Source organism: Callithrix jacchus, chromosome 14 (assembly GCF_049354715.1).
Source record: "Callithrix jacchus isolate 240 chromosome 14, calJac240_pri, whole genome shotgun sequence".
Lineage (NCBI taxonomy): Eukaryota > Metazoa > Chordata > Mammalia > Primates > Cebidae > Callithrix > Callithrix jacchus.
The window spans coordinates 70065076-70081883 of NC_133515.1; the positions used below are offsets into that span (position 1 = coordinate 70065076).

Here is a 16808-nt window from a genome sequence, read left to right on the forward strand (position 1 = left end):
TTTCTCATATGCTCATGTTAGTATTTCTTCGTCTAACTTTATATTTTCAGACTCCTGGTTGCAGGAGAGTGAGTCCTGGTTTTTGTTTGTTTGTTTGTTTGTTTGTTTGTTTGTTTGTTTGAGGCGGAGTCTCACTCTGTTGCCCAGTGCCACTCTGCTGGAGTGCAGTGGCACGATCTCAGTCCATTGCAACTTCTGACCCCTGCTTCGAGCAATTTTCCTGCCTCAGCCTCCCTAGTAGCTGGAATTACAGGTGTGTGCTACTACACCTGGCTAATTTTTGTACTTTTAGTAGAGACAGGGTTTCACCATATTGGCCATGCTGGTCTCGAACTCGTGGCCTCAAGTGATCCACCTGCCTCGGCCTCCCAAAGTGCTGGGATTACAGGCGTAAGCCACTGCACCCGGTCAGTTCCTGGTTTTAAACTCTGCTGTTGAAAAGGTTTTGTGTATTTGTGAAAGTAGTGCATTTATAGAATTCTCAATCATGCTTGCTAAATGTAACGAACTTCAAAAACAGGCTGTCACACCAGCAGTAGGGAAGGCAGCCATGTTCTTTGCATGGATATTATAGGCGTTCTTTAACGAGGATTCCAGTAGCCTTTTCCACAGTTTCTTTCATATCACTTTGCAAAGTCTGTATTGGCACAGCTCACTCTTGTAGAGGGACCATTCAAGCCATTTACAGTGTTTACCGAAACCAGTGAATTACTTCTCTTCTCTCAAATAATTTCCTATTTGCCACTTTCCCCTCCATTTTTCCTGATCTTTTATAGAGTTTTAAACTTCCATATGGTAGAAGCCTTTATAAGAAAGTGTTTTAAACACTTAGGGAAAAGGACACCATCTAAATCTGGAATTGAAAACTCAGAACGAAAGAGGATATCGATCTGCTGACTTCCTAATTTGGGAGTCATCTATCTATAAATGTTATTGAAACCTCAGTGGATGCTATGAGCAGCAGTACTATGAGGACGTGTTCCTCAAGTAGCAAAATTATAATAGTCAAAAGGAACATACAGTCATATTTGGAAGACAAGACATTCAAGTGAAACAAAAGAATTACAGATGGCCCTATGTAAGTAAGGTACTAACAAGGGAGTGATCACTGTGGACTGGACAGGTTGGGGAAGGTATCCTGAAGAAGGTGGAACTGCATGTGATCTCACAGGTAGGTTCTAGATGAGGAATGAAGAAGCAAGAGGACATGTTAGACAAAGCCTAAAGAAGAGGCCAGGACTTGGAGGTTGAAACAAACACACTTACATTGTAAGCTCCCCAAATATCCCAACTCTGTTCTCAGCAGATGACCTTACACAAAACCTGAGGCTATTTATCTGACACCATCTTTTTCCTCTTCTTCTTTTTCTCCTTTCCTCTTGTCTAAAAGGAAGTAGAGTCACTCTTCTCATTAAGAAGAGATTCTCCATCTGTGTACTGGATAAAGCCACCCCTTCCTCTTCCCTGTAGGTCAGTGTTTTTCAAACTTCAGCATACATCATAATTCTTAGTCTGTTGAAATACAGATTCCTGGCCGGGCGTGGTGGCTCACGCCTATAATCCCAGCACTTTGGGAGGCCGAAGTGGGTGGATCACGAGATCAAGAGATCAAGACCATCCTGGTCAACAAGGTGAAACCCCGTCTCTACTAAAAATACAAAAATTAGCTGGGCACGGTGGTGCGTGCCTGTAGTCCCAGCTACTCGGGAGGCTGAGGCAGGAGAATTGCTTGAACCCAGGAGGCGGAGGTTGCGGTGAGCCGAGATCGCGCCATTGCACTCCAGTCTGGGTAACAATGACGAAACTTCATCTCAAAAAAAAAAAAAAGAAAGAAAGAAAGAAAAAGAAATACAGATTCCTGAGCTTCAACTCCAGAGTTTCTAATTCAGTAGGTCTGCAGCGGGGCCTTGGAATATGCATTCCAACAGGTATACAACTGATGCTGATGGTGCTGGGCAGGGGGCCACACTTTGAGAAGCCCTGATCTAGGTCCTCACCCCATCAAATAGCTCCCTTTCTTGTTTCCTCTTCTTTCTTCTTTCTTGGCTGTACTGGCTTGCCTGCTCACATGCTCAATTCTTCTCAGTCAGCTTCCCCTTAGCACACACAAAATTTCTTTCCCTTTGCCAAAACATTCTTTATTTTATTTTCATTTTTATTTTTTTTTTTAGGTGGGGTCTTACTCTGTTGCCCAGGCTGGAGTGCAGCAGCGCAATCTCAGCTAACGGCAACCTCTGCCTCCTGGGTTCAAGCAATTCTCTGCCTCAGCCTCCTGAGTAACTGGGATTACAGGCACCCACCACCATGCCCTGATAATTTTTTTTTTGTATTTTTAGTAAAGATGGCGTTTCACCAACTTGGCCAGGCTGGTCTTGAACTCCTGACCTCATGATCCACCCACCTCAGCCTCCCAAAGTGCAGGGATTACAGGTGTGAACCATCGCCACCTGGCCACCACCAACATTCTTATGGGAGTGGATGCTCCCATTGCTTCACCTGCCCTTGTGATATGACCTTTCTTCCAATAGTCACTGGACTGCTTTGCAATCTGCTTGACCTTCAGTAATCTGTAGCAGCTGACCACACTCTTGTTGAAATGCTTTCCTGGACTTCTTCAATTGCAAAGTGGTATGCATACCACTCTGAGCCCTCCAGGCCCTTCTTAGTATCCCTTTCTGGCTCTTTTTACTGCTCCTGACACAGACATTTTCTAAGATTCTGTCCTTGGCCATCTTCTCTTGTGACTCCCCAATTTCCATAGTTACATTCTGATCACTTGATTTTGATCTCCAAATTTTCTAGCACAATATTTTTCTGAAACTTGAACTTTTATTTCTAACCTCTTATAGTTACTGTCACATATCTGTTCTACAGCCACCTCAAATGTAAATTTCAGATGGCTATCTCTTACTCTGCCGCTATTTTACATTCTACAGTCACTTCTCTGGAATGACTCTATATTTGCTCACCATTTTCCGCTGTCATTCGGGCTTAGAATACCTCTTTTTCTCTCTCTGAAACTACTGAAATGGCTTTTTTTTTTTTAAAAAACAAAAGACATGTTGTATTGTGAAATAAGACACAGTAGATCACATGTAATAAATACATGCTTTAATTATTATCAGGCAAACACCCTTCTAACCACCACCCAGATTAAGAAATAGGAAATCCATACAAAAGATCAATGAAACCAAGAGTTAGTTCTTCCAAAATACACACACACACACATATATATATGATTGATAGATGCCCTAGTTATCTTAACAAACAAAAAGAAATAAAAGATTCAAATAAGCATAATCAGAAATGACAAAGGTGACATTACAACTGATCCCACAGAAATGCAAAAGATCCTCAGAGACTACTATAAACAACTCTACCCACACAAATTAGAAAATCTAGAGGAAATGGATAAATTCCTGGAAGCACACAGTCTCCCAAGACTGAATCAGGAAGAGACAGAAACCCTGAATAGGCCAATATCAACTTCTGAAATTAAGTCAGTAATAACCCACAATCAAAAAAAGCTCTGGACCAGATAGATTCACAGTGAATTCTTTCAGACATACAAAGAAGAACTGATACCAATCCTACTGAAACTATTCCAAAAAATCGAGGAGGGGCTTCTCCCTAACTCATTCTACAAAGCCAGCATCAGCTTGATACCAATTTCTAGCAAAGACACAATGATAAAAGGAAACTTCAGACCAATATCCCTCATAAACATAGACACAGAAATCCTCAACAAAATACTAGCAGATTGAATTAGTACACATCAAAAAGTTAATACCCGATGATCAAGTAGGCTTTATTCCTGGGATGCAAGGCTGGTGCAACATACACAAACCAGCTGGGTGAGCTGGATCACACCTGTAATCCCAGCACTTTGGGAGGCTGAGGCAGGAGGATTGCTTGAGTGCAGGGGTTCAAGACCAGCCTGGGCAGGAAAACTAGACCCTGTCTCTACCTAAAATAAAAAATTAGCCTCGTGTGGTGGCACATATCTACAGTCCCATCTACTTGGGAGGCTAAGGAAGGAGGATTGTTTGACCCCCAGGAGGTTGAGGCTGCTGTGAGCCATGCTCATACCACTGCACTCCAGCCTGGGTGACAAAGTAAAACCCTGTCTCTAAAAAAAAACAAACACGTAAATCAATAAATGTGGTTCACCACGTAAACAGAATCAAAAGCAAAAACCATATGATCATCTCAATAGATGCAGAAAAAGGTTTGATAAGCTCCAATGTCCCTTCATGATAAAAAAAAAAACCTCAACAGACTAAGCACAGAAGGAACATACCTCAAAATAATAAAAGCGATATATGACAAACCCACAGCCAACATCATACTGAATGGGTAATAGCTCCAACCATTCCCCTTGAGAACTGGAACAAGACAAGGATGTCCAGTCTCCCCACTTCTATTCAGTATAGTACTAGAAGTCCTAGGTAGAGCAATTGGCAAAGAGAAAAAATAAAAGGTAACCAAATAAAAAGTCAAACTATCTCTCTTTGCTGTTGGTATGATTCTATACTTAGAAAATCCTAAAGACTCTGCCAAAAGGCTCCTATAATTGACAAATGACTTTAGTAAAGTTTCAGGATACAAAATCAATGTACAAAAATCAGTGGCATTTTTTTACACCAACAATGTCCAGGCTGAGAGTGAAATCAGGAACACAATCCCACTTAAATTAGCCACAAAGAAAACGAAATACCTAGGAATACAGCTAACCAAGGAGGTAAAAATCTCTCCAAGGAGAACTATAAAAACTGTTGAAAGAAATCAGAGACAACACAAATAAATGGAAAAACATTCCAGGCTCACAGATTGGAAGAAGCAATGTTGTAAAAATGGCCATACTGCCCAAAGCAATTTACAGATTCAATGCCATTTCTATCAAATTACCAATGTCATTATTCACAGAATTAGAAAAAAAGCTATTCTAAAATTCATACGGGAACAACAAAAGAGTCCAAATAGCCAAAACAATCCTGAGCAAAAAGAACAAAGCCAGAGGCATCACACAACTGACTTCAAACTATACATTAAAGCCACAGTCACCAAAACAGCTTGGTACTGGTACAAAAACAGACACATAGACCAACGTAACAGAATAGAAACATCAGAAATAAAGCTGCACATCTACAACCATCTGATCTTCATCAAGGCTGACAAAAACAAGCAAGGGGGAAAGGACACCCTGTTCAACAAATGGTGCTGAGATAACTGGCTAACCATATGCAGAAGAATAAAATTCGACCTCTACCTATCACCAGTAAATCAAAAATGGATTACAAAAATTAAATCAAAATGGATTACAGATTTAAATGTAAGATCTCAAACTACAAAAATTCTGGAAGACAACTTGGGAAATACTCTCCTGACACCAACCTTGGCAAAGAATTTTTGGCTGAGTCTCCAAAAGCAATTGCAATAAAAATAAAAATAGACAAGTACAACCTGATTAAATGAAAGAGCTTCTGTATATCAAAAGAAACTATCAATAGGGTAAATGGACAATCTACAGAATGGGAGAAGATATTTGTAAACTATGCATACAGTAAAGGCATAATATCTAGAATCTATAGGGAACTCAATAAGTAAAAAACAATAACCTCATTTAAACAAGGGCAAATGATGTGAACAGACACTTCTCAAAAGAAGACACACCAAGTGGCCAACAAACATATAAAAAATGCCCAGCATTACTAATCACCAGAGAAATCAAATCAAAACCACAGTAAGATACCATCTCACAGCAGTCAGAATGGCTATTCTCAAAAAGTCAAAAAACAACAGATGCTGGCGAGGCTGTGGAGAAAAGGGAATGATTATATACTGTTGATAGGAATATAAATTAGTCCAACCACTGTGGAAAGCAGTCTGAAATTTCTCAAAGAACTTAAAACAGAGCTCCCATTCGACCTAGCAATCCCGTTACCGGGTATATACCCAAAAGAAAACATCATTCTACCGAAAAGGCACAGAAAACCAAATACCACATAGTCTCACTTATAAGTGGGAGCTAAACATTCAGCACGCATGGATATAAAAATGTGTGAACAACAGACATTGCAGACGACTGGAGGGTTGCAGGGAGCAGATTTAAAAAACTACCTATCAGATACTTTGCTCACTACCTGGGTGATGGGATCCCTATTCCAAATCCCAGCATTGTGCAATATTCTCATGTAACAAATCTGTACGTGCACTGCCTGTATCTAAAATAAGAGTTGAAAAAAAAATAAAAGAAATAGAACTTCTCTTGAAACTGCAGAAGTCCCTTCATGTGCTCTGTCCCACCCCAGTGTGATGATTTCTTAACTGGTCTTTCTGCCTCTAGCCTCTATTTATCACAATGGCTACATTTGCCTGGACACGTCTTTTCTTCTTCTACATCTTTGGTTATTGCCTCCCTGCTTTCTATACTTGGAATGCCCACTTCAGCTTCTTTTCTTTTGTTATCTTGAATTTGCCAGATCACAGCTCAAGGTCCACCTCCTTCATGAAGCTTTCTCAGATCCTTCCACCTTGACCTGGCAGAGCTCTTTATACTCACATTGCATGGTTAACTCAATTAGAGCAGACTCTGTCTTGAAACTTGGTAGCTGGGGAAGTGTTCATCTCTTGTGTGGACATCTTGAGCCTACTAAGGGCAGAAACCTCACCTTAATCATCTTTATAACCCACAAAAAGCCCATCACACTGCCTTACACACAGCAGACACTAAATTATATTTCACTGCACTGAACTGAATAATATAAGCTAGACTAGAATATCAGCTTAGTAAAATATTTTAGGGAAAAAAAACCTTTTATTCTTTAGCGAAATCAATTTCATGCCATTATTTAAAGAAGAATGTATGTAAGACCACGATCACATGCATGTGTAAACACACACACACACACACACACACACGTCCAGAGAGCAAGACAATGCTATAAAAGAGAGCCAAGCAATGTTTCTGGATCTCCGTTTCTCATCTAGTCTGGAACTAGTATTTCTCAACTGGGATAGTCTCGACAATTGGAACGGGACAATTCTTCATTGTGGTGAACTGTCCCTTGCATTGCAGGATATTTACAGTCCCTGCTCTTCCCAGTACTATAGTAACACTTAGTTATTGTGACAATAAAACCAAAATGTCCCATACTATTGCAAACAGTGCAGAGGTGGACATGCAGTCCACTTCTGGTTGAGCACTGTGGCTAGACTATCCCCTCAGGCCTGTCCACCTCCGATGTGTGCTTCTTGTTGAATCCCAACAACTAAAAGCTGTGATGTAGACAAGAAACCAGTCAGAATTACTTTCTTATCTATACAACTTTCTTCTTTCCGCTGAGGTCACACCTTTATTAAGATGATACCATAGAAATTCAGAGTCCAACATGGGGAGTAAAGCCCTCACATGAGAGTAAAAGAAATACATCTTCTAATGGCAAACAGGCTATCCATGGATTCACTCTCATGCTTTCAGCTTACTCATCTGAACAACCATCCAGAGATATAAAATGGGCTTCTCAAAGTGTGCTCTGTGCTTCAGATATATCAGAATCACCTGAGAAGGGTATTCAAATGTCAGATTGCTCAAATGTGGAGTTGCTCAAAGGAACCTCAACTCTATGGAGTTTGCTTCAGCAAGGTTTACGTGACGTCTGGAAACATATGTTTTTAAAATTAGCACCACGAGTGATGATGGGTCATGAACCACTTTGAAAATCTTGTTTCAGAAGATCTATACTTTTATAAATTTACATTTAGAATATTCTTAAAAAATTTTTTTAAGGCCGGGCACAGTGGTTCATGCCTATATTTCCCAGCACTTTGGGAAGCTGAGGCGGGTGGTTCACAAGGTCAGGAGTTCAATACCAGCCAGGCCAAGATGGTGAAACCCTCGTCTCTACTAAAAATACAAAAATTAGTCGGGCATGGTGGTGGGCACCTGTAATCCCAGCTACTCGGGAGGCTGAGGCAGAGAATTGCTTGAACCCAGGAGGTGGAGGCTGCGGTTAGCCAAGATCACACCATTGCACTCCAGCCTGGGAGACAGAGTGCGACTCCGTCAAAAAAAAAATTTAAGAGAGGGGATCTTGCTGTATTGCCCAGGCTGGAGTACTGTGACTATTCACAGGTATGAAGATGGCACACTACAGCTTTGAACTCCTGGCCTCGAGCAATCCTCCCGCTGCAGCCTCTCTAGTAGCTGGGACTACAGGCACATGCCACTGCACCTGGCTAGAACATTCTTTAACCACAGGCCTAGACTTAAGTCCCAAGCATCACATTTCTTTATTTTCAAAAGAGAATTTTAAAGAAAGTGCCACTCCAGAGAAGTAACAGTTGTCCTAAAGACAGACTTGATTAAGAACACTTCCTTATCTCAGAGAAGGAGGCAACATCATCGGTTAACCAAAACAGGATTTCACATATATAAATTCCTTGAAACAGATTATCTGATCAACTTTGTTGATTTTATCATGAAACAAAATTATTTTATATTTCTGGATTAGGAATAAGGCTTGGAGAAAGGCGAAGGGGGAAGTAAAATGAGGTCTCAATGAAACGTTTACCTCAGAAGACCTACAAGATTAATTAATTCCAGACAACTGAGAGCTGACTGTGAGTCAGGCCCTTTACTTTCTTTGTAAGTGCATAACATCTATAAAATAAGCAAGAGAATACAGTGAATGGAATTGGCTTTAATGAATGGAAATCTGAACAACTTTAAAGCAGTGGAACACTGCAGAGTTGAATGAGAAACTCTCAGAGAGAACTTTAGTTTGGTGGTTTCCACTGAGGGCTTCAGATCAGACATCAGAGTTACCTGTCAGAAATGCGAAACCCAGGCCTGCCTCAGTCTCTCAGGGTGTGCGGCCCAAGAATGTGTATCATAACAAGCTCTACAAATGATTCTAAGGATGAAGTCAGAGAACTGTTGCTCCATCTTATCACTTATATTTTTCTGGACTGAATTTAAAGCTGATCCCCGCTCTGTATTTTTGTTTGGAATTTAGCTGAAATAAACTTATTTCAGAGTCCAAAAGAGGAATATTTTCCTAACATTCAGATCCCCCTCATGTTGGGGACCAGTATATTCTGCACTAGTTAAAGAATACCAGTAAGGGCTTCAAGATCTTGAAATGAAAGGTGCTAATTATTTTGCTAATTATATTTTCCATTTCAAATATCCCTGATCCTATGACAGGTGATTAACTTAAATGGCAGCAAAACAAAGTGACAACAAAATATCAGAATGAATGGACTGGAAATTACAATTATATACTACCTCAGATGAAATCACAAAATTATTTACTGCGTTTTGGTGTTTTTCATTCCTTTTTTTATGTTTTAAACTTACATACTTTCAAGTATAGTGCATTTTTCAATAAAATTTCGTTCTTTCTTGCTAGTATATCTCAAAATATCACATACAAAATAATGGGGTAAAAATTGTTCTGATCTAGAATTATGGTAGCAGTGTAGGGTGATCCACTAAGAGGTGGTTCAAAAGATAAGAAAAATTTCTAAGCAGGGTCGGGCCTGGTTAGTACTTGGATGGGAGACCGCCTGGGAATACTGGGTGCTGTAGGGTTAAAAAAAAAAAAGATAAGAAAAATTTCCAAATTATTTTACATAGCTATCATGTCAGTGTTATTTAGAATCAGACAAATATTGCACAATAAAGTAAATTCTGGACCAATTTTACTGATGACTATCAATGCACACAGCTCAGAAAACATCACATACTTTTTGGTAGAAAATTTAAAGTGATTCAGCCACTTTGAAAAATAGTCTGGTCGGTCCTCAGAAGGTTAAATATAGAGTTACCATGTGACCATGTAAACCCAAGAGAAATAAAACTTGTCACAAAAATGTGTACACAAATGTTCATAGCAGAATTATCTAGAATAGTTAAAAAGAAATGGAAACATTTCAATGTCCATCAGCTGTTGAATGGATAAAGTGTGGTGTATCCATACAATGGACTGGTACTCAGCCATAAAAATGACAAATGTCCTGTTACATGCTACATATGAATAACCTTAAAAACTCTACTTTAAGCAATAGATTTCAGATGTGAAAGACCGCATATTACACAGTTTCATTTACATGAAATATCCAGAATAAGCAAAGGCATAGCAACAGAACATAGATTAGTGGTTGCCTAGCCCTGGAAGGGAGGAGTGGGGAAGGGGGATGAGTATCAGATTTCCTTCCTTTCCTTTTCCTCTTTCTTTTCTTTTCTTTTCTTTTTTTTTTTTTTTTTTGAGATGGAGTTTCGCTCTTGTTACCCAGGCTGGAGTGCAGTGGCGCGATCTTGGCTCACCGCAACCTCCACCTCCTGGGTTCAGGCAATTCTCCTGTCTCAGCCTCCTGAGTAGCTGAGATTACAGGCACACACCACCATGCCCAGCTAATTTTTTGTATTTTTAGTAGAGATGGGGTTTCACCATGTTGACCAGGATGGTCTCGATCTCTTGACCTCGTGATCCACCCGCCTCGGCCTCCCAAAGTGCTGGGATTACAGGCTTGAGCCACCGCGCCCGGCCTCTTTTCTTTTCTTTTTTAAGAGATGGGGTTTCACTATGTTGCCCAGGCTGGTCTCAAACTCCTGGGCTCAAGTGATCCTCCCACCTTGGTCCCCCAAGGTGCTGGGATTATAGGTGTCAGCCAGCATGTCTGGCCAAGTATGAGCTTTCTTTTGGCCAAATAGAAATTGAATACTGTGATGGTTGCACAGCTCTGTGAATAAACTAAAAGCCATTTAACTGTATACGCTTTAAGTAGGTGACTTGTATAGTAAGTGCATTATATCTCAATAAAGTTGTAATTAAAAAAAATCTCAGATAATATGTTATTAGAATACAAAAGCATATTAAAAGAAGAATTAAGACACTGTGACCACGTAACTACTAGAAATGCAGAGATGTTTTAGTATTAGGAAACCTGTTGATATGATTTGTCATATACAAAATAAGGAAAGCAATTTGAACATCTCCATAGATGCTGAAAAGTGTCTGCTAAAGTTCCATATGTACTTATGATGACATCTCTTAAGAAATTTTAAGAAGATATAAAATATCATATATATCTCAACTCAAAAGCAAATTCATACTTAGTGGTGAAAAATTAGTAGATTCCCACAAAGTCAGACTCACTCATAGATGCATGCCTATTATTTAATAATCATTGTGGAAATGTTTATCCAATAAAATTATACAAGAGACAGAAAAAGGAGAATCAGAAGTTACAATTGTCATCATTTATAAATGATGTAACTGTTTATTGGAAAACTCAAGAGGATAAACTTGCAAAATATTCAAAACAATAACCCACCGAGGTGATTAAACATTTACTATACCAAATCCCATAGTAAAACATAATGGAAGTAGAAAATATAATGGAAGAAAAAATTGTACTTATAAGACCAACAAAAAGATAGTTTCTAAAAGTAAACTTAAGAGAAACAAAAATGCTAGTGAAACACCTTAAAAAACTTAAAACGAGAACACCTGTTCATGAATAGAAAGACTCCAAGTTTTTTAAGTGTCAGGTTCTTAGTAACTATGAAATATGAAAATATATTACAAAGTTATAGTGACAAAAGTTATGAAGTTTGGTAGGGTTGTACAAATAGACACAATCCACTTCTGAAAATGTGTTGTGTAGACACACTTGCAAATGTATAATTTATGTAAAGATGTGTCTCAATGCAGCATTGTTTATAATAGCAAAATATTAAAAACAAACTAATGTCCATTCTTAAGGTAAAAAAATAAGTGACTGTTTAACAATATTTATCATATGGGCATTCTCTGAAAAAAATTTTTTAAGATGGCTCTATTTTTAAGTGAAGAACTCCTTTGAAAATAAAAATATTTTTATTGAAAGGTAGTTTCTGTGATGTAAAATTCTGTGAATGGGGAAGGATTTCTCTTTTAAAACCAGAAGACATTTTCACAGAGAATGCAGTAGTCTGACCTGCATACCTGGCTATCAATACAGAACTTGGGCTATTTTTGGTAGCAAGATTTTGACCTTGGTAAAGAGTAGAAGTAGGCAAATCCAAAGAATCAATACAATGTTATTCTAAAAGAAAAGGCCTTAAATTTTAATTGACTGTAGTTTAAGAGGGTCCCTAAAAATACAGTATCCTCCTATTTCAAAATCTGGTTCATTTTTATACAAAAATGAGAACTCTATCAAAACAGCTGAAACTGGATAACATTCCTATGAGAGTTGGTATCCTCCGTGCAAAACGCTATATAGTAGGGATATGAGCCCATCTGGAAACTTGTTAAGCAAATCAACAGTGTTACGTTAGTAACAGAAAGTACACATGGTAATTTCATTTTGTCATAATCAAGATAGCAACAGAAAGAAACAGGAGTCTGGCATCTCTAGAATTCTCATCGGTCTTCACGATTCTGTTACTATAATTCTAGCAAAACTCACAACAGGTACATTTTATCAGAAAATTTCTAAAAGAGCGCCCTCAGCTTCCTTATCTCAGTTTCCTTCTACTAACCTTCCTCTTCAACCTGACAAAGAACAGATAAATGCCTACTCATACTGTCAGTTTGTCTACAGACTCTTACATGTGCATGCCTGAGAAGAGGCCAACACTGAAATAAACGTCAGCTATCTGATATAGAAACGGATGTCTGATTCTCTAGAGCTTGACTTTCCTCTACTAAAAATTGTTTGGTTCCATAAGTCTTATGGATTCAATTCTTTTCAAATGTTCTGTAAATACTAATTCCAAAAGCTTTCATATACCAAGGCTAAAGTGTACTAATTGCTTCAGGGAGTATAAAAACATATTAAGCAGAATTCTCGCCTTCAAGAAAATTATCTGTTTCCCTCCCTAGGACATCAACTTCAAGAAGGCCTGGCCTTTCCAGTCTTGTTTACCACTCCATCTCTAGCATCTAGAATGGGGCTTGGCAAACAGAAGGTGATCAAAATATTTGTCACTGAGTAGATAAATCAGTGAACATGGAAACAAAGCCAACATGCTTTGAACAATAGGAGAATAAGCCATGTTAAACGGTGGCACTACTCTAAGGGCAGCAGAAATTAAAAGAAAGAAAAGATGAGGGCAGGCTGAAATAGCCTGAGAAGCCAGGGGGAAAATGGTAGTGAAGCCATCCCAGAAGGAAGGATTTAGATGGTGAAGAGGAGGGAAACAAGATTCGCAAAGACAAGAGATGGAGAGATCATATCTGTCTGGCGGCAAGTGAGGGGGTGAACAAAAGTGGAGGCGGAAGCTAGATGAGGTGGATTTGAGGGCAGACTGCAGAAGGCCCGGGAAAATCAGCCACTGGATTCCACTTGGTTGGAAGGTACCTTTCAAAAATCATTTTCCACATCCCCATTTTAACCTCTAAAGGAAACTGAGTCTCAGAGGAGGCATAAATCTTTAAAAAGCAATAGGGCAATGGGACTGATAACCAATCTTGGGACCCACCTAAAGGTAAATTTTGGGTTATTAAAAAAAATCTTAACATAAGTTCCACAGTACTAAAATTCATGGTTTATCAAAGAATAATAAAGGTCATAAGCCTGAATTCACAGCAACTTTTACACCTAACATACATACACTCTTAAGTGAAACTTAGTTTTATCATCACAGCAGGGTAAATTTAATGGATCTTATAAAAATTGTAACTCTCAACTAATATTAACCAGAGAATGACGCTATTCACTAATTCTGGAAGACCTAGAAATATGTAGACGTCAAAAGCTCCCAATGGTTCTTTGTTAAACAGTCACAATTTTGAAGACAGCTTTAGATAAACCCAACAATTGAGATGCTTGCTCTTTCATCAACCTCTAGCTATATTTAGTAGCATGGTTTCCTTTGTTCAATAATTATTTTTGATAACTACATATTTATATTCTCAAAAGCAGAGTACTTTGGACATATTTGTTAAACCAATGGATGGCTGCATGGACAATAAATAAACCAAATGACTGTATTAAGCTCTCTGAGATGTAATGAATATAATGCTTCATATATGTGGATCCTAGATTCAGCCAGGGCTAAGGTTTCCAGACTTTTACCAAGATGTCTTTCACATTTAGATACAATCAGACTACAGTTAAAATGGGTAGAGGGAGCAGGAACGTTTGGTAGCTAAGCAAGGATGGTGGTGCTTGTGAGAGCAGGGGTGGATTGACCGTGAAGCTAACGAAGGTTCAGCACCAGAGCCTCTCACCTGCAAGACCCCTTCCAAGGCCCTTCGAGAAGCTCTAGTAATGTGTTCACACAGTCGTATATTTTTGTTAAATTTATCAAAGAAAGGTATAATAGAATTTATTCTTCCTAAGTGGACCCTCAAAATAAGATTCAGGCTGCACACAACTTGGGTCTGCCCCTGTGTAAGAAGTAGGAAGAAGTTGGCAGTAGGAGAAACACTGATAGTTACTGAGAACATCATTAGAATAGTGGGAACAGGAGCTTGGGTGCCAAATTTCTGGGCAGCTTGCTTTTTTTTTTTTTAATACCATTTCTTAGGCTCATAGTTCTCATATCACGACTTTCCTTTCAGCTTATACATCTTTGCAAATGAAGTCACAAGAGACATTCAGCTGTTACAAACTTCACGTCAAGCTTTGAAGTGCTTTTTAATAGCAGAAATATTTGGCTCACGTGTGGGCTTTATAGCTATGATAAATACCTCCTAGTTATCTGTCGCTACTGTTATTCCACACCTCCAATTTGGAGGGGAAATTCTGCATATGCATTGAGGCACTAAAAAAGGATATTGAACTCTATCTTAGCTCTTTTGTGAATGGCTTCCTTTTATTTCTTCTCTCATGGAACTAATACTTTCATCACATTGTACTGGTTATGTGTGGGAAAGCAGTGGATGGAGGGAGAATACTGATTATTACATCAGTGGTTGGCCGTCTCTCTTAGCTTCTTGACAGTTAAGTGATCAAGTCGCTCCTTAATATAAGACCAAGGCATTTCAAGGATTGACTCATCCACCTGTTTTCTAGAAAGTGCTTTAGTAGACTTTGGACAAAATGTTTGCAGGGCTCGAAAGAAAAGAAACTGACCACAATTAATATGAGATAAAGAAGGAAAAAAAAAACCCACTCTCACCTTGGAGGTTTCTCTGTGACTGTTACTGATATATAGTCTATATGTCCAGGTACATCTCAGAATAATATACCTAGAAATAGCATTTTTGAGAACAGAAAAATAGGAACAAAGACTATGTATTAAGCATTTGGGATATGTCCTTTGGATATGACATTTTGCTTCTTTGTGTAACTTAATTATTTTATGAAGAAATGACAGAAAATACTATTGCACTCCATAAGTTAAACACTTGACATTTTTATTCCTCAAAATGCAACATTTTAGAAGTCTAGATATGTTTATTAATTAGTGATTATTAACACCCAGTAAACAACATTATGTCTTGTAAAAACACAATCTATCTTCACAGCATGAAGCTAAAATCTATTATTCCCTGATTCCATATGCTGAAATACACTCAAATGGTCACAAATGACCTTAAACATTAAATAAATGTAAATGAGGACAACATAGAAAATGCACTTTTGATTGATAACTAAAAGACCAGGTTGAAAATCATGTCCAAAAATAAAGTCCTCCCCAGAAGGATAAGGCCATCTGCACTGTGAAGGAAAGGCTATCCTAACAATGAGGACCCCACAGGTAAGGGCAAACCCTTTCTCTTTCTCTGAACCTACCCCATGTTTTCTGGAAAACAGAATTGGTTTGTTCATTTATATCAGAAACACAGAATATGCTGTCCCCTGTGCCACCAGCCTACTCTGAACATTTTAATGCAGGATTAAAAAATATATATGGACACTTCCTTAAATTCACCAATTAACATAAGAGAAAAAAATTATTGCCATTCCACAGCCTCACACCAATATGTGTCATCACTTTTGTTTCTAAGCATCGTAGCTATTTTCGTGTCCCAGGCCAGCACACACAGACCACTGGCTGCCAGAGCTGTACCACGGGTGTGTCCAAGAGAAATAAGTCTGTAGGCCTTATCTTTTAATGAATAGTTTATATATCTAATTTTGAAAAAAGTCAAACAGGGAAGTTGGGGTGGGAGAGCGCCTCACCACAGGGAAAATTCAAAATAGCAAAGGATGACAGCTTCACAGTAATAAGGAAAACAATTAATTTAACACGGAGTTATTCTAATAAAGGCTGTGGTTAAGTGAATGAGAAAAAATGCACAAATACACATATTTCATGTGAAAACTATGAAATGATTACTCACTTCTATAGGTCCATTATTACCAATGGGCAAAAATAAAATGTAGCATCACAGAACATACCATTGTTTTGGTTGAGAGCATGCATTCCTCCTAGATTGTATAAGAATTAACAGAATCTACAAGGGAATGGACACCTAGACTATTTTAAAATCAGGGAACAGAGCAGAGTTTCTCAGTCTTGGCACTACTGACATTCTGGGCCAGATGTTTCTTTGTTGTATGGGGGTGTCTGTTCTATGCAACATAGGATGTTCAGTGGAATCCCTGGTCTCTGCCACTAGATGCCAGTAGCAACACTCCCCTATCTCCTCCCAAGTCGTGACAACAAAAAAAATGTCTTCAGGGAATGCTAAAAGTCCCCTGGGGAGCAAAAACTGCTCCTAGGCTGAGACTCACTGGAGGAGAGCCATTTAAGGAGTTCCTAGGCAGAGCTTCTCCCAACCTCATACTGCATAATCACAAATCATCCCCAACCCAGTGTTTTATATACATGTCTTGTTTTCTCATCTGTTAATTGGAGATAA

At 38.7% G+C, this 16808-nt stretch overlaps 1 protein-coding gene across 2 annotated transcripts in view; it reads right to left on the minus strand.

Annotated features, from left to right (window-relative positions):
• The window catches only part of CAMKMT (calmodulin-lysine N-methyltransferase), a 569210-nt gene that overhangs the window by 199044 nt on the left and 353358 nt on the right, over window positions 1–16808 (minus strand). Inside the window, exon 8 of one of the 2 annotated variants that reach the window (XR_013526635.1) lies at window positions 15119–15188. The exons of the other annotated variant lie outside the window; for it this stretch is intronic. The gene's annotated coding sequence lies outside the window, so the exon portion shown is untranslated. The remainder of the gene's footprint in view (window positions 1–15118; window positions 15189–16808) is intronic. 2 annotated transcript variants of the gene reach the window in all.